The sequence below is a fragment of the Apis florea genome, unplaced genomic scaffold (assembly GCF_048593485.1).
Source record: "Apis florea isolate Af1SG1 unplaced genomic scaffold, ASM4859348v1 contig_2274_pilon, whole genome shotgun sequence".
In the NCBI taxonomy this organism is placed as follows: Eukaryota; Metazoa; Arthropoda; class Insecta; order Hymenoptera; family Apidae; genus Apis; species Apis florea.
The window spans coordinates 663,540-679,343 of NW_028256550.1; the positions used below are offsets into that span (position 1 = coordinate 663,540).

Below are 15,804 nucleotides of genomic sequence, written 5' to 3' on the forward strand. Positions count from 1 at the left end.
CATAAAAATCAAAAGGAATAGAATCTAGAAACTCTCTCAAGTTTCGTGACAAATAGGAAACCAAGAACGAGATAAAATCCAAGGATTGGTCACTTAACTAAATTCAAAAGTATAAATTCAAGCTTTACGCTTATGCAACTGACTGTATTGTAGATGATTTCTTTGCAGGATGTATTTTTCGATATATAAAGCACACATGCATTTATATTGACATTTTTCTTACATGTCAATTTCTTATATGTTTAAATAACAGAAGTAGAATTCTTATATTTAAAGAATTTAAAGAATAAGAATTTGTAAGTTATGGTTCGAAGTTTAAATCCTTGCAAAAATCAATTTTTTGATAATTATTTAGAAATAATTATTGACTTTATTAATTTCGATGTATTCTACTTAATAAAAAGGAATAAATTCTATAGGAATTATAAATTTGAAATTTTGAATTGAAATTTTAATCGTAATCGTCGTATTTGAATATATTTTTTGAGATAAATTCTCTTAAACGTAAATGTAAAATTTAATATATTTTTTAATAATTAAATATAAAATTTTAATATTATATATAATATATAATAACATATACATATATATATAATTCAGTATTTTAAAAAAATATACATAAACATTCTATCATATTAGGATGTTTGTTTCATTTAAATTCAGTGAAATATTTTTTATAGAAAAAATATTATGATAAAAGTATTTTTACAAAAGTTATTTAATATAAAGTGATATATTACGCAATGTTAATAATTTTTTTTTTATAAATAGATGCATAAAAGTCATATATATCAATTTTAATTGTTTAAACGGAATCATATAATTTTTGCACTAATCGATATAGTTCATTATTTTTTACAAAAAAATATTAAGCTATTTTTAAGTCAAAAAATCTTAAAAGATAAGAAACACGCGAAGCAATACTCTACTATTCATGTTTTCCTTGTTGTTGGTAGTTTCATAAACTTCAAGTTGGTAGTTTTATAAACTTCAAGTTAAATCAAGGTTTTTTCGACATAAATAATTAGCACTTTCTTGTAGGAAATAACGAGTTGTATCGATTAGTGCAATAAAAATTATATGATTTCATTTTAAAAATTAAAGTTGACTTTTACATGACCTCCATATATCAATTCATAGAAAAATTATTAATATTATATAATATATTTCTTATAGCGTATAATTTTTGAAATTATATTATGAAAAAAAAAATTTTTTTTCATAATATTATTTCCTTAAATTTAATTATGTTTAGATAAAACACTATGTATATATATTTTACATCATGTATATATATGTATAATAAAATAAAAAAAAATTGAAAGAATTTAATTTTAAAAAAAGTGATTTTATTCTATCAAAAAAATTTGACAATTCTATCATACAAATTTTGAAATATATGATGTTGTTAGTATAGAGTTAAACTATTGAGAAAAGACAACTAATATTCAATGAATAAGATTAGTTTATGAAAAGCATTTTATTATTTAATAAGATATAATTAAATTTTTATATATTAAACAAAAATAATTAATGTTAAATTTATAATATAAATATAATATATAACATATAGACAAACTTGTATAACTAAGTTTCATGTAATTTTCTAAAGCATTTGCTGTTGTAAGTTAAATTTATTAGTAAGAAATTCTGTATATAAATAATTTTCAGTTTAAATAAATAGTTAAATAAATAGAAGAAAATTATTTTTTTTGTTTATATTATTCAATAGTATAATAATTAACACTAGAGATAACAATTTATGATAAATCTTTAATACATTCAATGCGCATATATTCGTCATGTTCAAATATATATTTTTTATACATATCGATTTGGCATTAAACATATTAAATATATTATAGACAAGTAATTGAAATTAAATTAGTGTAAAAATAATTGAATATATATAATTATATTTTTGCTCGAATAAAAAGTAATATATATTCTATAAAATTATAAGCTTTTAATAATTGTAAAAACAAAGTCTAGAATTTGTAAATATGAGAATTTTAATATATTTAAATATATATCTTCTTATATCTTCTATATAAATCATATAGTTGTATAAATAAATTTCATTAAAAAATAAATTTCAATAAATAAAATTCATTAAAAAGAATTTAGAATATCAATAGTAACTTGAATCATTTTCTAATATTAAATATTAACATTAATTTTCTAATAATTAAGTTTTATAAAGTTTTCCACAAAATTAATAATAATTTTTTAGATAATTTGGATATCTAATAAATAAATGATTTATAATAAGATCTTTAACTACATAAAAAGTTATGTTACATAGCTATTAATATACTAAATTTAAAACTAAATATGTAGTATATTTATCGTAGTAATTAATAAAAGCTATTGATTAATAAAAAGATATTTTCCAAAATGCAATTGTCGAAGTATTAATAAATTGATCATCGTTCCACATGCTAAACTTTGAATTCAATATTCATAGCGACTTCCTCTCTATTAATTTAATTTTCATTAGTATCGTCATCTATATCAATTTCAGTTTCTATATTTTGAAAATATCAAAAAGCTTTCTTAAAGTTTTATCAACATAAAATAATTCCTAAAAATTTTCTAAATTAAATACTTTGATAAAATTAAACTTATGTTGATAAATTAAATTCATAAACTACTATATTTTACTTAATTACAATATAGATCATATAACTTCGTCTTTTTTGATAAATAAATTCAAACTATAACTAGGTTTTTTATAAAATATTTAAATAATATTATATAATAAGAGTCTATTTAATTCCCACTACGACTTTTTATTCATTTAAATGTAAATCATGTAAATTTTTAAACAGAATTAATATCAGTTCATATTTTATAAAATATTTGCTCTTAATCTTTCAGTGTCATTTATCGTATCTGTCGCATATATTATCATTTCTTTACTTTCTATCGTCTTCTATGCATTGCATAGAATATCGTTTGTTCATACAACGTCTTGTATATGCCTTATTAATACAGATTCATTTTTTTTATTTATTTCTTATTTTTAAATTAATAAATATTTAGAAGTATAGAATTATGTATCAAAAATGTAAAAATGTATATATCAAAAATTTCCATTTAAAAAAAATATAATGTACTGAGTTCGAAAGATTTTATATACTGGAGATAATACATGAACATATATATTATACATATATCTAATTATTCCATTAATTAGAGCTAATTAAATAACTCGAAAAGAAACAACAATTTATACAACATATAAAAATCGACAAAAATGTTAATCTATATGATGTTCTTGTAATTTTATACAAAAAACTAAGAGTATGTCATAAAATCTCTATATATAGGAAAAATTCCAATTCAGTTTCCGTTATTGAAAAATTAAATACATAAATATATTAAACTTTAAATTTAAAAATAGCTTTCCAGTAATTGTAATTTAAAAATAAAAGTTTTGAAAATATTTTTTTAAATAAATATACAAAATATATATTTTTTTAATTTCTATATTATAAAGATATAATTTATTACACTTAACTTAATTTTTAATAATTATTCGAATAATAATTCTAATTCTAATAAATTAGATTTCGAAAACAAATCGTATAAATAAAGTTTCGTTATATTTTGTAATAATAATAATAATAAATTTAAAAATTTTTTCGCGATATTCGAAAATAAATTTGTGAATGAAAAAATCAATTAAATCTTTATTGAAGTCAAAGATTAACCGCAAGCTTTTAAACCATTACGATCAATCAATCAACAAATCCAGTGTATTTTCATCTAATTCATTTTCTAAATTTTCAATGAACGTTTTATCCAATTCTTAAACAGCACCAACTATCTTCAGATTAGACCATCACCGAACAATTCATACAATAACTCAACCATTCATCTGGATCTTGATATCTTTCAATAATAAGAATCGAGCACGGGATTTTCATTCGGGTTTTCGCGATTGCCCGATTCGCTAAACTCGAAATTGTTCGGAGAACACGATCTCCCGGCGGCGTGGACAAGAAGCAGGAAGCTTACAGAGCTACCGTCGCTGATGCAATTGACGACCTTGCTGCGACTCCCTCCGGGCGTTCCGCACGCGAAGTCGTGTTTGGTGTCAGCTGCAGGGGAAAGGAGGCGGTTGCGGGTTGGTCGGGACTCGACACGGAGAGAGGGCAAAAGCGTTCTCTCTGATCGTACGGTGTTAGAGGCGTGATGAGGAGGGAATATGGTTGAGTTGGCGAGTTCGAAGGAAGGAGCAAGGAAGGAAGAAGGAAGGAAGACGGAGGGAGAAAAAAGCGAGAGATAGTGAGAAAGGATAGAGAGATATGGAGGGGAAAGGTAAAATCGAAGGTGGAAGGGAGTAAGAGCGAAAGAGAGGAGAAAGAGGATGAGGGATGAGTAAAAAACGAAAAAACAGAAGAAAAAAAGAGAAGGTGACGGAGAGGGGAGGAGGATTTAAAAAACAGGGCAAAAAACCTTGTGGAGGAGGGACGGGAAAGACAGATGAACGGTTGATGGTTGAAAGAGCATGGATTATATAAGAGGAAGAGAGATAGAAATGTTCGTGTAAAGAGACGAGAAAATGAAAGAAGAGAGAGAAAGAGAAGGACGAGCTTACGCAAGATTCTCCCGCTTCTATATTTACTGTAAGAGCCGGTCAGGCCTCTCTGCCAGTTTCTCTTTGGTATCCCCGACCAGCCAGTTTTACGCTTCGTTTTCATGATTCATTCCTGTCCACCACGTGGCCCAGTCGACGACGCTTCCCACGGCGGGCTACTTGTTTCGAAGAACGACCGCGACGACTTTTGTAGGCCAAGACTCGTTACCAGAATGCTGTACTGTGCGCGCCTCAAGTAAATTGCACAAAATACCAAGAAATGATGAACTCTCCTCTACGATAGGTTTCGACCAGCAAATAGTTTAGTCGATTTTTATAATTTGACTAAACGAATAACGGGAAGTTTAGTTTGCCCTTTTCATTATAGATGTTATTTAATAAGCTAGTTTTTGGAAATAAATAAATTGTTTGATATTTTTTATATAAGATTGATGATTAATTTTTATATAAGTTTATTATTTTTCGTAAAAAGTTATAAATATGCATATTAATATAATATAAATATATATTAGAATATATAAAAATTTCAACTTTCTATTTATTATTCGTTAAATACTAAATTACTGACATATTTATTATATGAATATAGATATGTATCAATATACATATTACATATATGGTATAATAGCTTATTTTTCATTATATTTTTCACTAATTTTTATTTTTTTGAATTTGCTATTATTATAAAACAAATAATTCAATTTTTAAACAAATTTTTGTTCTGTGAGATGATTTTGATCCTTTTGTGAAAATTTTATTTTATAAATTTATAATAAGAAATAATGCTAATATAAACATATAAGAAATATTGGATTGCAAATTATTATATATTAAGTATTAATTACAAAAATTTTGTCTAGTGAAATAATCAATATTTTGCAAGATTTTTATTCTATATCAATAATGTGTTTCATAAAATAAAATTGTAAATAATTATATATTTATAGTAAACTATACAGTTAGGATTCATTATAACCAAACATTAAAGCCCTTACACTTCAGGACAGTTATTCCTGCATTCTAACTTCATCCATAAGTGATTATCATATATTTGCATATAGAAAAATTCTTAATAATCGCTTTAAGTATTAAATTTTTCAGTTATGCATATCATCTAGGTTAAGCAATGTGGAAAAGAAATGAGAGCAAGTAATAAAATTTCATGCACGCGTTCGTTGACCGTACAATTTTAAGACGGAGGTAAATACTGTTTGTAATTACTCAGTTAAAGTGAAAATAATTGTACCAAGAAATGGATAAAAAGTTGAATCAAGGGAATATTTATAGTTATAAATATTATTATAAAACAATAATTATAAACATTATAAGTTAAATGTATCATAGCTTTAAAATAATTCTAATTAAATAAAAAGTAATCTATTATTTTAATGAAATAAAAAATATCTAAAATAAATTTAAATTGAAATTTTTTATGTTATATATAAAATAGTTTAGTTCTTAATTTTATGATTATATTTATTTTATAAATTATTTATTTCATCTCAGAAAATAATCAAACTATTAATTGCATATTAATATATTTATAAAAAATATACAATATAAATTGTTATATATCTTTATTATACTATTTTTTATATATATATATATATATATATATATATCTGTTTCGAATTTATACATTGTTCATAAAAAATAGTTTATTATATTATTTATCAATATTTTTATTTACATTTAATTCACTTATGAAAAGTAATTCAATAACTAAATTAGGATAGATATAAATTAATATCATTTTTATGTAACAAAATTTCTTTAATCTTTCATTTCTGATATAATTGAAAATTATATACTTAAAACTCTGATTTATATAAATTAAATGACTTTAAAATATAACCATCAAACTAATTAAAAGAAATTTAAATAAAAAGAAATCAAAATCTTCTTTTTAAAAAGTTTAAAAAAACAACAAAACTTTCCGATCAACTCGATAACTTAATTTTCAACGATCGTGATTGGTGCAAGAAAAAGAAATCGTTCCGACATCCGATCTCGCGGCGTGAAATCGCGCGGGAACTAGTCTTAATAAGTTTTTAATTCACAGAATATTAGCATCGGCCGGCCGGTTTTATAGCCGCTAAATTATGGTTTCATTTATTCAAAAGGTTGAGCGCGTGAGAGGCCGTCGGCTCAGAACTTAAACGAGCTATCCATATTCCAGCTCACGTATATTTTAAATACCTGTATAATTTTCGTAGTTTCGCCTCGGCTTGCTGTAGAACGCTGAATTAATTTCACGGAAACGAAATTTTCGCACCGCCTTCCGTTCCCTCTTCTATCTTCTTTTCATTGCGAAAGTCGTCGAGCACACGTGCAAATGTTTTTCCTCAATCGTCATTCGCTTTGGTAATTTCTCAAATTCGAGTTGTTCATGAGACCGTGTTTTTCCACATCCGTTTTTTCCCTTTTTCTTTTTTTTTTGAAAATTTAATATTGCATGATGCATCTCACAAGTCATTAATAATATTGTTCTTCGCGTGAAAAATGATGAAGATGATGAAAATTTTCCTTAACTAGAAACTTAATCTCTTGAGAGATATATGTTTATAAGTATGTTTCTTATTTAAGTTAATAAAAAAGATAAATATTTTATATATGCATGCATTATTATTCTTTTGCAATATTTTTTAATATTAACTGTTTTGTTAAATATTTATGATTTAACAATAAAAAAATAGTTATTATTATTAAATTTTTAAAAGATTTATATATTTTTTATATAATTTTGCGAAATTAGAATTAGTATCTAATGTGCATTTTTATCTTTTCGTTATTTTTTGTTATCTTTATCTTAATAACTATATATATAAGTATTCACTATATATATAACTGATATTTATAAGTAAGATTTCACAAAAAAGATTACAAATTGAAAGATGATTAAAAAAAGTAAAAAAAAATTAGTATTTTATTTTATAGATATTATTATTACTATTACTTTATTTTAAAAATTAATTAAATTCTATTTTTTAATAAAAATAAAAATAAATTTTAAGAAAAATAAATTCTAAAATGTCAACGAGTATTTCCAAAAATTATATAATATATTATAAATTATGAATATATTATAATATATTTAAAAAATTACTTAAATCTATCAAAAAATGACTTAGCAATTATAAATTAATATTTTTTTAATATTAATTATAAATATTCTTTAATGATTTTAATATATTTGATTCTCAATTGTAACATTATTATTTTTTCCTATTATTACATGTGATTGCTTGATAAAAGTTCTTAATTATTACTAACACATATTTTTTGTGATAATTATAATTTAAATTGAATTCAACTTTTCTCTAGTATCAATTTTAATTTTTATGAATAATAAATCTTATTGCTAGAAATTGTTATATCGTTTCGTAGCCCAATTATTGATCGATATAATGCTATTTTTTATTTTCTTCTATTTTTTTTATTGCATTTTTTTATGAATTTGATTATATATATATAATCGGCATGATTGGATAGAAAACAAGTATTATATTTATTGATTAATATTCATTTTCAATTGAATAACAAAAACCAGATAGAAAAAACTAGATAATGTAAAAAGATTCTAATTGCTATAAATATTCTATATGTTTTGCTTCGAATGTATCAATACATCTAAAAAAAATATAGAGAATATATTAGATATTTTTCAAATGAATTTATCACAAAAAATATATTTATTTCGAAAATATCGAAGATACTATACAGGAGATCAACTCATGATCCGACGGATGCGATAAGTTTCGAGCGTCGCGAGCCGACGCTCAACAATCTTCATATATTGCACATTTATTAATTAAAAAATTATAATTTTAGAGGATGACTTTGAATGATTTGCAATAAGAACAATTAATTAATTTTATTATTTTATGCGATTAATTATTAAGGTCGGAACAAATTTATATTTTTCACTCTAACTTTTTTGTTACATAATATAATATAAATTTGAAATTTTATATTTACTCTGAAGTATATTCAATATAGAGTAATAAAAAAAAGATATTTTTTTTTTAAACATACATTTTTACATTTTCTGTGAAATGAGCAAATATGTAAAGTATCTTATCATTTGTCCAACATTATATAAATATCGTATTAAAATATCATATTTAAAATTTATAATTTCTATTAGTACTAATAAATTAGTATAAACATTAATTATTTTTGCATCAATAAATGCAAGATTTGAATTATATCAAATATTGCTTTTCTAACAAGTATGTAATATATATATGATATATATGCTTAATCTTTAAAATCTGATCATTTGAATTTAAAATATTATCTTTAATAATATTTATATATTATTTTTTTTCAAAATATGTTGATATTCTTAACTTAACATATAAATACTACTTCTTTGAATGCAAAGTGATAATTATATGTAGGACTAATTAAGGTTCGGAATTATAATAAGAAAAAACTAATATGATCTGGAAATAAATAATATATTTATATATAATATAATATAAATATATTTATTGATGGTTGATTATGAGAGAAGAAATTACTTTGATTTATTTCATGCAGATAATAGACTTTTTATAAAAAGAAATTTTATGAAATCAGTTTCGCATTAAATTTAGTTTTGAATTTTAACAAAAATTATATTGGAAAAAATATTTACATTAAAAGAATAGTAAAAATAGTAAGAATTACAAAATATAAAAAATAACAAAAAATATAAAAAAATTAAAAGAATTATGGATTAGAATTCTTTAAAAAATGATAATTTTTTTCTTCATAAGTGAATTATTAGTGAATAATTATATAAAAATTTGTTTATTTTTGAGTTTTAAATTTTTATTCGAACATTTTAATTTAAATTTAAATATTTTTCATTATTACTTTTAATTTAATTTTATATTTAATTTAAATTTTAATTTTATTTTCTTGAATCAAAAAGATCAAAAAGATTCATTTCGTCAAAATTTTTATAAGATCATAATACTAGTTAAATTTTTCTTGAGTATGTTTATTTTTAAAAGATTTTATATTTAAATTACTTTTAAAATTTAAGATTACTCTTAAGTTTCTTTTATATGCTTTTGCAAACAATTTTCGATAATTTAAAATTTAATCAATTATTCATTCAAATATTTATTTATTCAAGATTTCATTTATTTTTTTCTATTTGTTTATTTCTTATAATACAAATCTTATAATACAAAATTTCCAAATTCAATTATCTTAATATCCAACTATTTTTTTATGAAAAAAATAAGAGAATAATTTTGCATGTATTATTGTAAAAAAATATTGTAATATTACAAAAAAAAACAGAAGAGATGTTCAATAATCATATTATATGCTTTAAAATCAGTTTATCTTCAAATATTGATATTAATCAATGAATAATTAAGGATTGTAGTTTGATGTGAAAATCAATTATAGTTGAATAAATTGCTTTATCTTCGTTTGCTTTCTATGCTGTTCCCTTCGATGCATACAGATTATTTTATCAATATTTTCCATTGAAGAGGGATTAAAAAAAAAAAAAAAGAAGAAGAAGAAAGGGAAAATACATATTCCGATTGACTTCATTTAACGCTTATCGATTGCCGCCGTTTACGGAGCATATTTTGAAGGGTGACGTTGAATGAAATTTTCAATCGATAAATCGAGTTGAAAAACAAACCATTGAAACTATATTTGATATAGTTTCTAAAAATATTAGAATTGTTAACATTGCAATTTAAATTTTTAAGCTTTTTGTTCGCCAGATAAAATTTTATACTCTTTAATTCAATTACATTTCAATTACATTCAATTCAATTACATTTTAATTTAATTGAGATTCAATATATTGTGACGTGTAAAAAAATTAAAACATTGTAACAAATGATCATTGTTGAAAAATTTGTATGGTTTTATTGAATTAAAATTTGTTTGGTTTAATTAAAAATTGGTTAAGGAATTAATTAAAAATCATTTTTATATAAAGAAATATTAATTTATTTACAAAATATAAAATAATAATGAGAAAAAGAATAATTTTTCTTAAGAAAAATATAATTTTTAATAGAACATTAATAAAATATAATTTTCGAATTCTAGAACTCTGTCAATTATAGTACATTAATTATAAAAGTTGAAAATATAAAATATTAAATTCATTCTAAACGATATTCTAAACATATAAAATTGTTCCAATTTCTAAATTAAAGTAAGTTTAAATAAGAAATACAACAAACATTATAAAATATTTAAAATAAAATAAAATTCTTTCAAACTAAATCTTTTAAATTTTTCTTATCTTCTTCAAATTTTGTAATATAATTTAATTTATTATAATAATTTTTCTATAATTATTTCAAATTATTTCAAATAATAATTACTTATTATTATATATAGATATATATAAGGAAACAATATTAATGATTGCATAAAAAAGAAAAAAGAAAATAAAAAAGCTATTAAATAAATGGTAAACTTCCATTAAATAAATGATAAATACTCGTTTTATATATCTAAAAAGAAATTACAATATAAATGATTTAAAATATATAATTCATAAAAGAATATAATATCATTGAAAAAAATTAGAAAGATATTAAAAATTAATAAATTAATACAATTCTCTTAAACAAAAAAATTGTAAGTATAATAAAAATATATGTAATAATGTATAGTAAATAGTATATATATTGTAAATATATTTATTTTCTTTCTCGAAAAATTTATAATCGAATTGAACTCAAAATCTTATTTATTATGAAATATTAATTACAATTTTTGTAACTTTCATTGCAAATGTATATTGGAAAACGATTAATATAAATATATATAGTTTAATATATTTCTCTTTTATAAAATTTAAATCTATTCGAAATTCTCGTTTATTATGAAATATTATGACATTATCGATTATATTTTCAAAAATTTAACAGAGATTTATATAATTTACAAATTACAAGTAAATTCAAAGCAATTTCTGCATTATAATTTTATTATTTATAATTTAAACTAAATTAAAAAAATTCTCATCTTTTTTCTGTTTTACATATTTATATACAATAATAAAAAATAAATTAAAAATAAAATTTAATAAAGATTTTTATTCATTTTTATAATTATTTATATAAACAGGGCACAAATGATAATTGATGGACTCAACGAAACAAATGCAAATAAAAAAATATTTGAGAAAATGATAAATAAGATTTTAATAAAAAAATGCTTTTATACAAAAATTAAAATTATATTGTAATATACAATTATTAAATAAAAAGTCTATCATGATCACTATTAATGATAAATTTTTTATTTATTATTTTTTCAATTTAAATTAATTTAAGAAATTGTTATTCTTTCTAATATATAATACAATATATATATATATATATATATATATATATATATATATATATATATATATATATATATGATATATAAATTGAAATTCTTTGTAACATAATCTATTTAAAAATAAAATTTTTTTTTAATTCGAATTATAATAAAATTTAATAATCCATAATAAAATAATCAAAGATTTTACAAATTAAATATTAAAAAATTAAATTTTATTTTCAAAGATATATAAGATGTATAAATTGCAAAATTTTGTTTTTTTAATTCCAAGATTTCGATCAACAAATTGATGAAATTCCTCGTTCCTCGACAGAATGCAAAATCTTTAAATACTTAACAGTCTCGTTTGAGGGGGAGTTAAACCGCTTCCCCTGACAAATCCTTCAATTGTCGAATTAACGCTACACCGAGTTCCTCACCAGGTTTAAGTTACGCTCTCGTCCTCTTGCCCCCAACGCACCGCGAGTAACAAGATTAGCGACAAACAGGTAAACGCGTTCTGGATTCTAGTTAACGCGCAAATAGGTTACAGCTTCGTGACAGTACTGCTTCATTTCATTGCTCTTACCCGTTTTTTTCGTCTTCATTTAAAAAATAATATCAGTCAAAATTTTTAAGATATAAAAAAATTTTATGGATCATTATTTTCTTTTTTTTTTTTTCTTTTTTTGACTATATTAATGTACGAAGTTTGAAAATATTTTATTTGAAATAAAAATGAAAAATTATAATTTGAAATAATACTCAAATTACTTTATTATTTTTACTTTAATAAAGATGGATATTTACATCGTAAATTATGAACAACATTAATATTATATTTACAATGGCTCGCAAAAGTATTTGATTTGTTTATTTTTTAATAAATAAATTTTTTATTTTTAATTAATAAAATATATATAAAATATAATTTTCTCATAGAAATTTCTCATTGATAAAAGATTGATCCATATATATGTATATAGAGCTTTACGTAGAATTAAATTTTTATTTAAATTAGAATTTTTGGATTGGAGTGAATTTCTTTATAAGATAATGTAATATTCAAATAGTTTTGTGAAGCACTTTGCATTTTTTCTATAAATGAATTCTATGCTTATTTTATGTAGATTCTTTTTATTTAAATTAAACTTTTATTATTATCATAGATAAATTCAAACAAATTCAATTGATATCCGAAAAATTTTTATAGCTTAAAATCAATAGATTAGTTTAAAATTATTGGTATAATATTGGTATTATATTTTTATAAATATATTATATACAAAATAATATGAAAAAAATTTATATCTTTTTCTATTCAAATTCTACATAATAATTTAAAATATCTAGTTTTAATATAATAAAACTGAAAAAATGATAATATATTATTTGAATTATATTAATTTAAGAAAGTATTCAGTACTATATTATCACTCTTCACAATTACACGTATTTAGCGAAATTGATATTTCAAGATCGATATTTTATTATTGAAAGTAAATATTCGAATAACAAGTAGAAAATTAACTTGATGCTTAATTATAATTTATATAAATGTTTTTTTCAAAGTTGAGAAAAATTACAAAATTAAGAATATTGAAATTACACGGATAATTTAAAATAATGAAAAACAAAATAATGAAACAAGCCATAAAAGAAAACTTGCTTCCTTATTTACTTTTGAAATTAAAATAAAAATTAAAAGAAATACTATAAAATTTTACAAATCTTCAAATGAGATAATTTCAAACAAATTTAAAAAAAAAACGAATATAATTTTATTTAAATCTTTATTTTCAAAAACATTTTATTAAGAAAAATTTTTCAGATATAAATGAATTTAAATAATTCTTGATTAGATACGAATGAATTATCGGAAGAAAGTTATTATAATTTTCATTTATTTTCACGTATAAATTGAATATGCATGTAAATCTAAATAAAAAATTAGATACTTAATAGATATTAATAGATAATAAATATTTAATATTTAATAGATTATATACTTATATAATTAGATACTTAATATACTCACTATGAATTTCAATTTATTCGATATTAAAATTAATTTCTAATAAAATAAAATAAAAAATTTTATTTTATATTTTTCACTTATTTTCATGCAGAATAAACTTTCATCAATAATACATCTTCAATACAAAAAATATAAATACATTATTTAAATTAATTATTAATTAATGTTGTAATTTTGTTCATTAATAAAATTTTAACAAATAAATATATAAATTAAAAGTTTATAAAATAATTATAAGATATGTACGATCATTAAAAGTTTATAAAATAATTTAGAAAAAAAATATTGGTAATACTTATATGTGTAATGTATATATTAATAAATATTGCAATATAAGAATAAATCATGAAAATCTTAATGAATATAAAAGAAATAAAAATAATAATTGAAGATAATATATATACTATATATATTGTTAATTATTGTTCTTGTACAGATTGCTTCAATTATCAAGTTTTAAAAAAGCTTCTAGTTTAAAAACTTTTGTTTGTTTTTTCTTTGAATAAAGAAATTAATAAACATAATAATCTTACTATTTATCCAAAAATAATTTAAGAATTAATTTACTAATTTATTAATTTATCCAAAAATAATTGCAATGATCTAATGTATTTTATCTGCTTTAAGACTCTATATATTTCATCAAATATATTACCCAAAATCCAGTATCACATCAGGAGTTTAAATCAGAGTACTAATTCAAACCAAAGGAAAGCTTGGCTCGATTAATTGTTAAGCAAAGGTGCACGAAAGCTAGATGAATCTCGAACCCAAGTCATAAAAGTCTCGTTTCAACTGAGAAGTTATTGGTCGTGCGCCGATGTCCGTCTTAAGACGAGCACAAAGAGCTCGCGCGAAACGACGAGTTTCTCGGAAGCAATAGCGGAAAGACCGCGTTCACCGGCCATAATTCCCTCTACTTTGTGTCACAAGGTGTTGGACATATAAATGTTTTCATTGTCGGTGGAACGAACCGAACGGTCGATATTCGCGCAAACCTTCTATTTTACAATTAGTTGCATATATACATTCGTTAGATGATGCAAATGTAGCACAGACGATAAAATCGAGATCGTCGTTCTTTTTTTTTTTTTATTCTGGCGATAGAGATTGTTGCCCATGGAATTAATCTCGGCGTTATTCACGCAACTTTAACCTCGTTGCGAATTTTTTTTCTTTTAACGATCACGAGACGTGAGAGGATCGGTCAAATGTTTTTTAAACGTGGCGCCACCCATTGGAAATTTGGTGAAACGGAAGTGAATAGTGTGTAGAAAAAAGAAGTGTGTATTGAATATTATGTGACAATTGAATTGTGTTAAATTTATGTGAAGTTAATGATTGTTAAATTGTTAAAGGTTTTTTTTTTTGAATTCGTGAAATTGAATGGAGATGAATGGAATTAAAATTGAATACCAATGTTTAAAAATCTTAAAATCTTAAAAATTAAGTTACGTAAAGTTTTAAAATAATATTTTTTTTTTAAATGAAATATATAAGTAGAGTATACTATTACTATTGATAATAATTGAAGATAATATATATATATATATATATATATATATATATATATATATTATATTTGTTTATTAATTATTGTTTTTGTACAGATTGCTTCAATTATCAAGTTTCAAGAAAGTTTTTAGCTTAAAAACTTTTATTTACTTTTTTGAATAAAGAAATTAAATAAATTATATATGTATCACAAAATTACAAATTATTATCAATATTTATGTAATTATTCTTACAAAATCACGCTTTCTTTTTTATTATAACTGTAACTTAGTTGAATTTTTTTTTTAAATTGTACAAATATTTAAAACATTAATGCAGAATTATAATCAAGAATTATTAA

General features: G+C 21.3%; 1 protein-coding gene across 1 annotated transcript in view; it reads left to right on the forward strand.

Annotated features, from left to right (window-relative positions):
- Nucleotides 1-15,804, forward strand: part of wge (BAH domain and coiled-coil containing protein winged eye) — a 311,213-nt gene that overhangs the window by 234,758 nt on the left and 60,651 nt on the right. The gene's annotated exons all lie outside the window — the stretch shown is intronic.